This window comes from Mus musculus, chromosome 11 (assembly GCF_000001635.26).
Source record: "Mus musculus strain C57BL/6J chromosome 11, GRCm38.p6 C57BL/6J".
In the NCBI taxonomy this organism is placed as follows: domain Eukaryota; kingdom Metazoa; phylum Chordata; class Mammalia; order Rodentia; family Muridae; genus Mus; species Mus musculus.
In genome coordinates this window covers 11,301,949-11,314,566 of record NC_000077.6, presented here as the reverse complement: position 1 = coordinate 11,314,566, position 12,618 = coordinate 11,301,949, and the positions used below count along the sequence as shown (strand labels likewise).

At 37.3% G+C, this 12,618-nt stretch overlaps 1 protein-coding gene and 1 pseudogene across 4 annotated transcripts in view; one reads left to right on the top strand and one right to left on the bottom strand.

Moving 5' to 3' along the window:
• Zpbp (zona pellucida binding protein) overlaps positions 1–12,618 on the top strand; it is a 184,600-nt gene that overhangs the window by 149,657 nt on the left and 22,325 nt on the right. The gene's annotated exons all lie outside the window — the stretch shown is intronic.
• Positions 1,279–2,153, bottom strand: Gm12598 (predicted gene 12598; annotated as a pseudogene).

Genomic DNA, 12,618 nt, shown 5'->3' with positions numbered 1-12,618 from the left:
TTATTTCATAAAGTGGAATCTTACTTCCTGTTCACTTCTACATTTTTACATGTATTGATTTATATGTATATAAATCTATAAAGTGTTAGCACCGGAGCAGAGATATATTATATATATTAAAAACTAAATTTAAGGTTCAAAACTGTTTTATCAGCCTAAATTAACTTTTATGTCACATTGTAGTAAGAATACATATGCTATACAGTGTCTATTCCCTGACTCTGGAAATCATTAATCCGTTCTTGTCATTAATTCTGACATTTAAACAATGCTCTAGAAATGCAACCATACAGTAAGTGGTCTTTAAGACTGGCATTTTTTTTTCCATTTACTATAATTGCCCAAGACTCAACATATTAGTAGTATGTTCCTTTCCACTACATAGTATTAGTCCATAGTAAGACTGGTTTGTTGAGCTATTTACTCACTGTAGAATATTTGTTTTTTTTTTTCCTAATTTGCAGCTATTACATATACAGCTGCCAAGAAAAAATTTGTAAAAGTTTTTGTGCCAAGACAGTAATGACTGCTAAGTGTATGTTTAACTTCAAAAAAATTTCCAAACTCTTCTACCTAGTAGCTGTATTTTTACATTCCTGTCATTGGTGTATGAGAATCCTAGTTTTCGTCCTCAAGAGTATTTGGTATTTTCACTATTTTTTCTATAGCAGTACTACTAAGTAAATGCCACACCATGTTGTAGTTTTAAGTTGCAATTTTTACAACTTGTTTTCATTTTCTACTGGTATTATTTATTTTTGAATTTTAAGCATATCTTTTTCACTGATCATATATTACATGGTTTCCTCTTAATATTTTTGTGGAATAGAAAGTTTTAGTTTTGATGAAGTCCAGTATATCTATTTTGTATATTTGTGAAATTGTGCTTTTGAGTTGAATATTAAGTACTTAACTCCTGAAGTTTTCTCTTGAATAATTTTTTTTCTAAGTTTTCTGTAGTACATTTAAATCCATGATACATTTGGAGGTACTTTTGGAATATATTTTGTTGGCTTGTAGGGATTAAATTTGTTGAAATGACTGTCTTTTCTTCCTTGAATCACATTTGTACCTTTTCAAAATCAGTTAAGCATGTTATTGTGGGTTTATTTCTGAATTTTCTTTCCTGTTGCATTGATTCTTCTGCAAATGTTATAGTATCTTGATTACTGGAGTTTTATAATAAGTCTTGAAGTTATATAATGTAGACCCTTCCACTTCATCTTTTTCAAAATTGATTTAGTTTAATAAATTGTATGCTGGGTATTTTCATCTGCCCACTTTTTTTTTGTTCTCCTGCTTGATTCTAGGGAAGACAGCTCTTTCATAAACTCTTCCTTTTCTTGTTGCAACTCCTACAAATGCTGTTGGTTTTGTTCCAATCTGTCCTCCAATCACTGCAAGTAGAGGCCCACTGATTGTGGATATCTGACTGCACAAATTCTTGGTAAATACTGAGCCATTATTGGTCACCGAGTCCACATTGTAAGGCTGTGAATCCTTCTATATGCATCCTGTTCTTCCTGCCACAGGATGTTTAGGCCACAAATTCAAGGCATACTTTCCCAATAGTTATATGAGGTACAATATGGATTAGAATTTAATTTCTTTCATAATCTGAGTTTTTGGGCTTGTATGGATTGGAAGCAAGTATAGAGTACCCAACCAGTCTTTCTGTTTTTGTCTTCTATGAAACAGGAAAAAATAAGTCCTACAAAGCCTCAATCCACCATTTGGTGCATGGCTTGTATATGAACATCAACAGGTGAAGGCCAAACTGTTATATGAGTGTGGGAATGGTACCAGCCAACAACTCTCATGTTAATTCAGCCAACCTTTCTGCCTCTGTTGAGGCTGCAGACAACTGCTCTGGAGAAATTTCTACATGGTCTTTTCTCTTTTCAGAATGCTGCAAGATAATGACAGAATGGACATGAACAATTCTGGTGGTATCCATCTTTTCTAGAACTATGCACATTTCAGTTCCAGTGTATGTAAATTTGGAGTCACTCCTTATGACTTCATTCAACTCCCCTATACATAGACCTATGACCTCCTTCTTCTCTGTGCTCAGAGCATGGTTGAGACAAACTAGGAAAGGATCAGATTCAAGATGAAGCACCTGCACCACCATCTTCTTTCCACTCATGTCCCTTAACATTCTTTCTTTTTTCTGTACATTTGGTGTTTTGATTATTATGTCATGGGATGATCGTCTTTTCTAGTCCAATCTATTTAGTGTTCTGTAAGCGTCTTATATACATTTATAGGCATCACTTTCTTTAGGTTACAGAAATTTTCTTCTTCTAGCTAGGAATCTTCACTCTCTTCTATTCCTTATTATTCTTAGGTTTGGTCTTTTCATTGTGTCCTGAATTTACTGGATGTTTTGTATCACTAGGTTTTTACACTATGAATTTTATTTGGCCATTGTATCAATATATCCTATGGTATTGTCTACACCTGAAATTCTTTCTTCTCTCTCTTGTACTCTATTTGTGATGCTTGCATCTCTAACTCCTGATCTCTTTCCTAGGTTTTCCATCTCCAGGGTTGCCTCCATTTGTGATTTCTTTACTGTTTCTCTTTCCATTTTCAGGTTTTGGACCATTTTTTCAATTCCTTCACCTGTTTGTCTATGTTTTCCTGTATTTCTTTAAGTGAGTTATTTATATCCTCCTTAAAGTTCTCTATTATCTTTATGAGATGGGCTTTTAAGTAAGAGTCTTGCTTTTCAAGTGTGTTAGCATATACAGGGCTTGACGTGGCAGAAGAACTGCGTCCTGATGATGCCAAATTACACTGGTTTATGTTGCTTATGCTCTTGTCCTTGCCTCTTGCTGTCTGGTTATCTCTGGTGTTAAGTGGCCTGGGTATCTCTGACTGGAGCATGCCTTCTTGGAGACAGGGTTAGAGTACACCTTCTGGGAAGTAGACTGTACTGTCTCTGGTTTGGGAGTGAGTGCCCTGGTGTCCCTGGTTAGAGCAGGCTTCCTGTGTTCCTGACCTGGAAATTCCCCTGTGACCTGGTTATGAGAGACCTCCTGGGAGACAGGCAGGCTGTGAGGTGTGGGAAATGAGGAAGCATACCGATCTACTCTGGCAAAAGTACAGACCTATGTCCCTGGTTATAGCTGATAGTCTGGAAGACCTAAAGACTGTGGGGTGGAGAGAGGGGCAGACATGCTGATATGCCTGGGCAAAGGTGCAGAACAGAAGGGAGATGGAGTTCTCATGAAGGGCAGGGGTTTTGTGTCTGCTGGGCTCTGTATGGGTCCCTGCTGGAGTGGATATTTGGACAGGAATCTCACCTGTGTCTCTGGTTATGGCAAATCTCTTAAGAGATCTGCAAACAGTGGTGTGGAGAGAGGGAGAGACATAGGGATCAGCCCTGGTCGGGTTGAAGATTGGAAGGGCAAAATCTATTTTCAGTAAACACTTACTAGGTTAAGCGCATAAATTCTAAATACTGATCTATGAAATAATTGTTCCCTTACATTGATTTTCTTGTATTACTCTCTTAATAGTTTAATTTAACTGAATATATATGAATATATGAATGTATCTATGTATACACATATATATGCACCATTACAGACATATTAGAACTGTTCCATTTTATTATATAAAAATGTGTAAAGGCCTTTTTGAAGTAATATGATTTTACTGTTAAGTAAACATATGATTCTAAATGCTATTTTTAAATTTCTGTTTTGTAATTAACTCTTCATATTGAAAAAAGAATGTGTTTTCCTTGATATTTGGATAGAATATCTATAGATACATTAAATCAATTTGATGTATGATATCAAATGATGCTGCTGTTTTTCTGTTTAATTTTTTGTTCAAATGTTCTGTCTGTTGGAGAAGATGGGGTATTCAAATTACCTACTGTCAAAAGATTGATGTTAATCTCTATCTTTAAATTCAATAGTAGATTAATGTTTTATGAAGTTAGGTGCCCCAGGGTTTGGTACATATATGTTTATCTCTTCTGATTAGTTTTATTTTGAAGTCTGTTTTGTCAAATAACAGGATAGTGAAGCCTACTTGCTTTTAGGTCCCACTTGATTGGAGTGATTTTGTCTATCATTTTACTCTAAGACAATACCTATCATTAAAACTAAGATTTATGGTGTATTCCGGGTCCCTCAGAGACCAGTCTGCTCAGGAGAGTGTGCGGGCTGCAGAAGCAACATAGCTTCTGGAATAGTGTCCCTTTCAGGCCTTCATCTTCAGCTAGGAGGCAAAGCTGAGCTCCAGACCTCTGTGCACCTTCCCTGCAAGAGGAGAGCTGCCTGTAGAGAGTGCTCTGACCACTGAGACTCAGGAGAGAGTTAGACTGCCAGGAGTGCTGACAGAGGCTAACAGAATCACAGGAGGAACAAGCTTCAGTGAGAGACAGTTATAACAACTAACCCCAGAGATTACCAGATGGTGAAAGGCAAACATAGATTCTTACTAACAGAAATCAAGACCACTCAGCATCGTCAGAACCCAGCACTCCCACCACAGTGAGTCCTGGATACCCCAACACACCTGAAAAGCAGGATTCAGATTTAAAATCATATCTCATGATGCTGGTAGAAGATTTGAAGAAGGAAATTAATAACTCACTTAAATAACATGAGCCAGGAGAACATGGCTAAACAGGTAGAAGGCCTTAAAGAGGAAGCACAAAAATCCCTTAAAGAATTACAGGAAAAAAACTGCTAACCAGGTAGAAGCCCTTAAAGAAGAAACACAAACATCGCTTAAAGAATTATAGAAAAACACAACCAAACAGATGATGGCATTGAGTAAAACCATCCAAGATCTAAAAATAGAAGTCAAAACAATAAAGAAATCACAAAGGGAGACAACTCTGGAGATAGAAATCCTAGGAAAGAAATCAAGAATCACAGATGCAAGCATCAGCAACAGAATACAAGAGATGGAAGAGAGAATCTCAGGTGCAGAAGATTCCACAGAAAATATGGACACAGCAATCAAAGAAAATGAAAAATGCAAAGAGATCGTAACTCAAAACATCCAGGAAATCCAGGACAAAATGAGAAGACCAAACCTACGGATAATAGGAATAGATGAGAATGAAGATTTTTCAACTTAAAGGGCCAGCAAATATCTTCAACAAAATTATAGAAGAAAACTTCACAATCCTAAAGAAAGAGATACCCATGAACATACAAGAAGCCTACAGGACTCCAAATAGACTGGACCAGAAAAGAAATTCCTCCCAGCACATAATATTCAGAACAACAAATGCACTAAATAAAGACAGAATCTTAAAAGCAGTAAGAGAAAAAGGTCAAGTAACATATAAAGGCAAGCCTATCAGAATTACACCAGACTTTTCACCAGAGACTATGAAAGCCAGAAGATCCTGGACAAATGGGATACAGACACTAAGAGAACACAAATGCCAGCCCAGGCTACTATACTCCATCCAAACTCTCAATTTCCATAGATGGAGAAACCAAAGTATTCCACGACAAAACCAAATTCACACATTATCTTTCTATTATCCTTCAAAGAATAATGAAGGGAAAACACCAACACAAGGAGGGAAACTAAGCCCCAGAAAAAACAAGAAAGTAATCCTTCAATAAACCTAAAAGAAGACAGCCATACTACCATAATCCCAACTCTAAAAACAAAAATAACAGGAAGCAACAATTACTTTTCCTTAATATCTCTTAGTATCACTGGACTCAATTCCCCCAATAAAAAGACACAGACTAACAGACTGACTACACAAACAGGATCCAACATTCTGCTGCTTACAGGAAACCCACCTCAGGGAAAAAAAACCAGACACTACCTCAGAGTAAAAGGCTGGAAAACAACTTTCCAAGCAAATGATCCGAAGAAACAGCTGGAGTAGCCATTCTAATGTCGAATAAAATTGACTTCCAACCAGAGTTATCAAAAAAGAAAAGGATGGGCACTTAATACTCATCAAAGGTAAAAATCTTCTAAGATGAACTTTCAATTCTGAAAGTTTCAATCAATGCTCCAAATGTAAGGGCAGCCACATTCATTAAAGAAACTTTGATAAAGCTCAAAGCACACATTGCACCTCACACAATAATAGTTGGAGACTTCAACACTGCATCATTGGACAGATCCAGGAAACAGGAACTAAACAGAGACATAGTGAAACTAACAGAACTTATGAAACAAATGGATTTAATAGATATCTCCAGAACATTTTATCCTAAAACAAAAGGATATACCTTCTTCTCAGGACCTCATGGTACCTTCTCCAAAACTGACCATATAATTGGTCACAAAACAGACCTCAACAGATGCAAAAATATGGAAATAATCCCATGCATCCTATCAGACCACCACAGACTAAGGCTGATCTTCAATAACAACATAAATATTAGAAAAGCAACATTGATGTGGAAGATGAAAAACACTCTACTCAATGATACCTTGGTCAAGGAAGAAATAAAGAAAGAAATTAAAGACTTTTTAGTTTAATGAAAATGAAGCTACAACATACCCAAACTTATGGGATTCTATGAATGCAGTCCTAAGAGGAAAACTCATAGATCTGAGTGCCTCCAAAAAGAAACTAGAGAGAGCATACACTAGCAGCTTGACAGCACACCCAAAAACTCTATAATAAAAGGAAGCAAATACACCCAAGAGGAGTAGATGGCAGGAAACAATCAGACTCAGTGCTGAAATCAACCAAGTGGAAACAGAAAGAACTATTCACAGAACCAACTAAACCAGGAGCTGGTTCTTTGAGAAAATCAACAAGATAGATAAACCCTTAGCCAGACTAACTAGAGGGCACCAGGATAGTATCCTACTTAACAAAATCAGAAATGAAAAGAGAGACATAGCAACAGAACATGAGGAAATTCAAAACATCATCAGATCATACTAGAAAAGGCTATACTCCATGAAACTGGAAAACCTGGATGAAATGGACAACTTCCTAGACAGATACCAGGTACCAAAATTAAATCAGGATCAGATTAATGATCTAAACAGTTCCATATCCCCTAAAGAAATAGAAGTTGTCATTAATAGACTCCTAACAAAAAAAAAAAAAAAAAAAAAAAAAAAGCCCAGGAACAGATGGGTTTAGTGCAGAGTTCTATCAGACCTTCAAAGAAGACCTAATTCCAATTCTCCTCAAACTCTTCCACAAAATAGAAACAGAAGGTACTCTACCCAATTCAGTATATGAAGCCCCAATTACTCTAGTACCTAAAACCACATAAAGTCCCAACAAAGGAAGAGATCTTCAGACCAATTTCCCTTATGAATATCGATGCAAAAGTATTTAATAAAATTCTCACTAACCGAACCCAAGAACACATCAAAATGATCATTCATCATGACCAAGTAGGCTTCATCCCAGGGATGCAGGGATGGTTTAATATATGGAAATCCATCAAAGTAATCCACTATATAAACTAACTCAAAGACAAAAACCACATGATCATCTCATTAGATGCTGAGAAAACATTTGACAAATCCAACACTCCTTCATGATAAGGTCTTGTAGAGATTGGGAATTCAAGACCCATACCTTAACAGCCTCTGAAACTTATAGAGGAGAAAGTGGGGAAAACCTCGAAGGTATCGGCACAGGGGAAAAATTCCTGAACAGAACAGCAATGGCAAGTGCTGTAATATTGAGAATCAACAAATGGAACGTCATAAAATTGCAAAACTTCTCTAAGGCAAAAGACACCGTCAAGAAGACAAGAAGAGCACCAACAGATTGGGAAAGGATCTTTACAAATCCTAAATCAGATAGGAGACTAATATCCAATATATATAAATAACCCAAAAAGATGGACTCCAGAAAATCAAATAACCCTATTAAAAATGGGGTACAGAGCTAAACAAAGAATTCTCAACTGAGGAACACTGAATGGCTGAGAAGCACCTGAAAAAATGTTCAACATCCTTAATCATAAGGGAAATGCAAATCAAAACAACCCTGAGATGCCACCTCACACCAGTCAGAATGGCTAAGATCAAAAATTCAGGTGACAGCAGATGCTGTTTAGAATGTGGAGAAAAAGGAACACTCCTCCATTTTTGGTGGGTGCAAGCTGGTACAATCACTCTGGAAATCACTCTGGTAGTTCCTCAGAAAATTGGACATAATACTACTGGAAGATCCTGCAATACCTCTCCTGGGCATATACCCAGAAGATTTTCCAACTTGTAATCAGGACACATGCTCCACTATGTTCATAGCAGCCTTATTTATAATAGCCAGAAGCTGGAAAGAACCCAGATGCCCCTCAACAGAGGAATGGATACAGAAAATGTGGTACATTTAACAATGGAGTACAACTCAGCTATTAAAAACAATGAATTTATGAAATTCTTTGGAAAATGGATGTATCTGGAGGATATCATCTTGAGTGAGGTAACCCAATCACAAAAGAACACACATAATATGCCTCACTGATAAGGGGATATTAGCCCAGAAACTTAGAATATCCAAGATACAATTTGCAAAACCCATGAAACTCAAGAAGAAGGAAGACAAAAGTGTGGATACTTCGTTCCTTCTTAGAATGGGAAACAAAATACCCATTGAGGAAGTTACAAAGACAGTGTTCAGAGATGAGATGGAAGGAAGGAATATCCAGAGACTGCCCCACTCAGGGATGTATCCCATATACAACCACCAAACGCAGACACTATTGCATAAGCCAGCAAGATTTTGCTGACAGGACCGTGATATAGCTATCTCTTGTCAGGCAGTGCCAGTGCCTGGCAAATACAGAAGTGGATGCTCACAGTCATCTATTGGATGGAACACAGAGCCCCTAATGATGGAGCTTGAGAAAGAACCCAAGGAGCCAAAGGGGTCTGCAACCTTATAGGGGGATCAACAATATGAACTAACCAGTACCCCCAGAACTGTGTCTCTAGTTGCATATGTAGTAGAGGATGGCCTAGTCTTCTATTAAAGGGAAGAGAGGCCCCTAGTCTTGCGAACATCATATGCCCCAGTACAGGGGAATGCCAGGGCCAGGAAATGGGAGTTGGTGGCTTGGGGAGCAGGGCAGAAGGAGGGTATAGGGAACTTTGAGGGTAACATGTGAATTGTAAATTAAGAAAATATCTAAAAAATTTTTTTTTAATTCTAAGATTTTTTTTTCATTTTTTGTGTGTGAACTAACAGATGTTTTTATTTATGAACCATTCAGTCAGTTTTTGAATTGTCTTTGAATTGAATCTGAATTGAGTCTTTGAATTTGAATTGTCTTTTATTTCTTAGACCTCCCAAAGGCTGGTCACCTCTTTTTCTCTCTTTTTTCCCTTTTGGTATTTCTACAATAATTGCTCTCACCTTTTCTTTTTATTTTTCTATATTTTTCTGTGTCTTTTATTTATCTCTTTTCTAATTTTTAGTGTTGCTTTCATTCTTCTGGCCATTTATCTTTTTGTGCTTTTCATTGATCTTTGTATATGAATGCAGTGATTGAATCTCTTCTTTTCTGATGTTAGTTTTCAGCTATAATTATTCCTCGAAGTATCACTAGCTTTAAACTTTTCATATATGTCACCTATTGGTGTTCAAGGAATTTATCTTCTGGTCTCTATTTTCACTTTTAATCATACATGAAGTTGAATTTTTCTTTTTCATGCCAATTGAGGTAATCATATGGTTATTCCTTTTATTCTGTTTTTATGATTAAAATATTGATTAAAATATTATCCATAAGTGGACATAATATAAACAACACATCATCTTTTTGGCTTATAGGTTTTTTTTTCTTTCTAGGTAAGAGGTATACCATTAATTAAAATCAAACATTTAAATCCCTTCTTTTATATACTGATGAATAGGCTGTGTCAGTCAGTCCTCTTACAGAGATTTTTTTTTTTTAATTCATGAAAGACTTTGGCCTATAAATTTAATTCTGTTTTTTTTTTCCTGTTGCTTTGACAAAATTCCCTCTTAGGTTAGAAGAGAAAGGGTATATTTTAACTCACAATTGCAGGGTACAGTCTGTCACAGCAGGAAGCTACTGCATTGGGAGTTTATTATTTTTAAATCTAACTTCACTTGTATTCTCAGGACACACGCAAAAATGAAGCTAAATTCTTGACCAAAGTATCACATGAATGGTCCCTTGCTCCAGGTATGGTTCTTGTTCCTCTCTGAAACGTTATGAGTCAGGCCTGCAGTGTCCATGTCTGTATCAACATTGTTATCTTCTAAGCCCTTAGCAGAATGGGCTTAAGTTCTGCTTTATAGCATTCAATGGCTTTTTTGACCAAAATTGGAAGCTCTTGTACACTCTAGTCACAAAACACAATGATTCTGTTTTGTGTCAATTTGACAAAACTAGTCATTATACGTTCCTTGTAAATATTTCATAGAAGTTTAGTTTTAGGGAATTATTTCTCAAGTGAGTTGTTATTCTCTCATGTTGTGATTTTTTAAAGTAGTGTTATGGTTTGAGTCTAGAATGTCCTTCCCAGTTCATGTGTTAAATGTTTGCTGCTTAACTGATGGTGCTATTTTGTAGCTGTGATGCCTTTAAGAATTGGCTCCTGGCTGGTTTCAGCCTATATGCTATGCCTTCTTGATTATGCCATATGAGGAGTTGCAGCCCTTCACCAATTTGTGAGAGATTCAAGGTGCATAAAAATTTTAAACATGTTTAAAACATGGGGCCTTGTCAAGAGCACTTAAATCCTTTGCTAGTGCAAGGCTACCCTAGGGAGGTATTTTCTTCCTGAGTGAGGTAACCCAATCACGAAAGAAGACACACTGTGTGCACTTACTGATAAGTGGATATTAGCCCAAAATCTCAGAATACCCAAGATACAATTTACAGACCACATGAAGCTCAAGAAGAAGGAAGACCAAAGTGTGGATACTTTGGTCCTTCTTATAAGGAGGAACAAAATACCCATAGGAAGAGATACAGAGACAAAGCTTGGAGCAGAGACTGAAGATATGACCATCCAGAGACTTCCCCACCTCAGGATTCATCCCATATACAGTTACCAAACCCAGACACTATTGTGGATGCCAAGAAGTACTTGCTGACGGGAGCCTGATATAGCTGTCTTCTGACAGGCTCTGCCAGAGCTTGACAAATACAGAGGTGGATGCTTGCAACCAAGTATTGGATTGAGCATGGGGTCCCAAATGGAGGAGTTAGGGAGAGGACTGAAGGAGCTGAAGGGGTTTGCAGCCCCATAGGAGGAACAATAATATTAACCAATCAGACACCCCCTCCCCTGAGCTCCCAGGGATTAAACCATCATCCAAAGCTATGGAGGGACCCATGGCTCCAGCCACATATATAGCAGAGAATGGCCTTGTCAGGCATCAGTGGGAGGAGAAGCCCTTGGTCTTATGAAGGTTATATACCCTTGTATAGGGGAATGCCAGGGCCAGGAAGTGGGAGTGGGTGAGGTGGGGAGCAGGGATAGGGGGGGAAGCGATAGGGGTCTTCTGAGGGGAAACCAGGAAAGGTGATTATATTTGAAATGTAAACAAAAAGTATCTAATAAAAAAATTAAAACAAACAAAACTGCTCAGACATGGACCCCTGCAGCTTTGTCTAAATGAGCCCAGTTACCACCTGAGATAGCATTGTTGATGAGCTCTTGTTTGTCAGGCATGCAGAATACAAGTGTTACCAGTAACACATGAAGGCTCATTTTCAGATTTCAAAGACAGTTCTAGGAAGCTAGGCCTTGTGTAACAGGATTAGAGTCTCTGAGAAGACAAAAGGTGAAATAGTGATGAAACAGAAGGCACAATGGAGCTTCAAAGTTCAAGATTCCAAGAATATGGAGTGATTGCGGAGGACAGCTGTGGACAGTGAGCAAAGCCATTGCTACAGAGACACCATATGGGTTGCAACCAGGTGGAGCTACCAAGCCCATTGACATTCATCAGACCATGTGCCCTGACTAGACATGGAGCAGCAGAATTTAATATTTACTGTGCTGGACATTAGTCTTGCTTTCATCTAGTCTGTTTCCTATGTCTCCATCTCTTCCTTTGAAATGGGAATGTTTACTGTGCCATTGTATTGGGGAATATGTAATTAATCTGCTTTTTGACTTTAGTATAGACTTACAACTAAGAGTTTGAATTTTGCATTAGAATTCTGGGCACTTGTTTTTTATTGATGTTTTTATGATTGATTGATTTTTTTGTTTGTTTGCAGCAATGGAACTGTTAAGACTTTGAGTACACTAGATGTATTTTACATTAATTGCTGTCCATGAACCCAGCCCATTTAGCTGGCTTACAACGCTATATATATTGTTCATGCTTACAATTTTAAAGTTCTATCCCAATACTTCCTTTGTCGCTCTTTTCCAGTCACATGTTTCCTTGCTATTTCTTAGTTAAGTGTTTTTCTCATTGTAAATGTTAGTACTCACTAATACTCTATTACTAGCTTCATAAAATTATTTTGGCAATGTTCCTTTCTTCTCTATTCTATGGAGTGGAGTAAGAAGCAATGGTGTTAGTTCTTCCTTAAAGATGTGGTTAAATTCACCATCTAGGCCTGGAAAATTTTTAGCAGCAACATATTAAATTGCTGATTCAATCTTATTGCTTGTTATAGAACATTTCAGTTGTTTCTC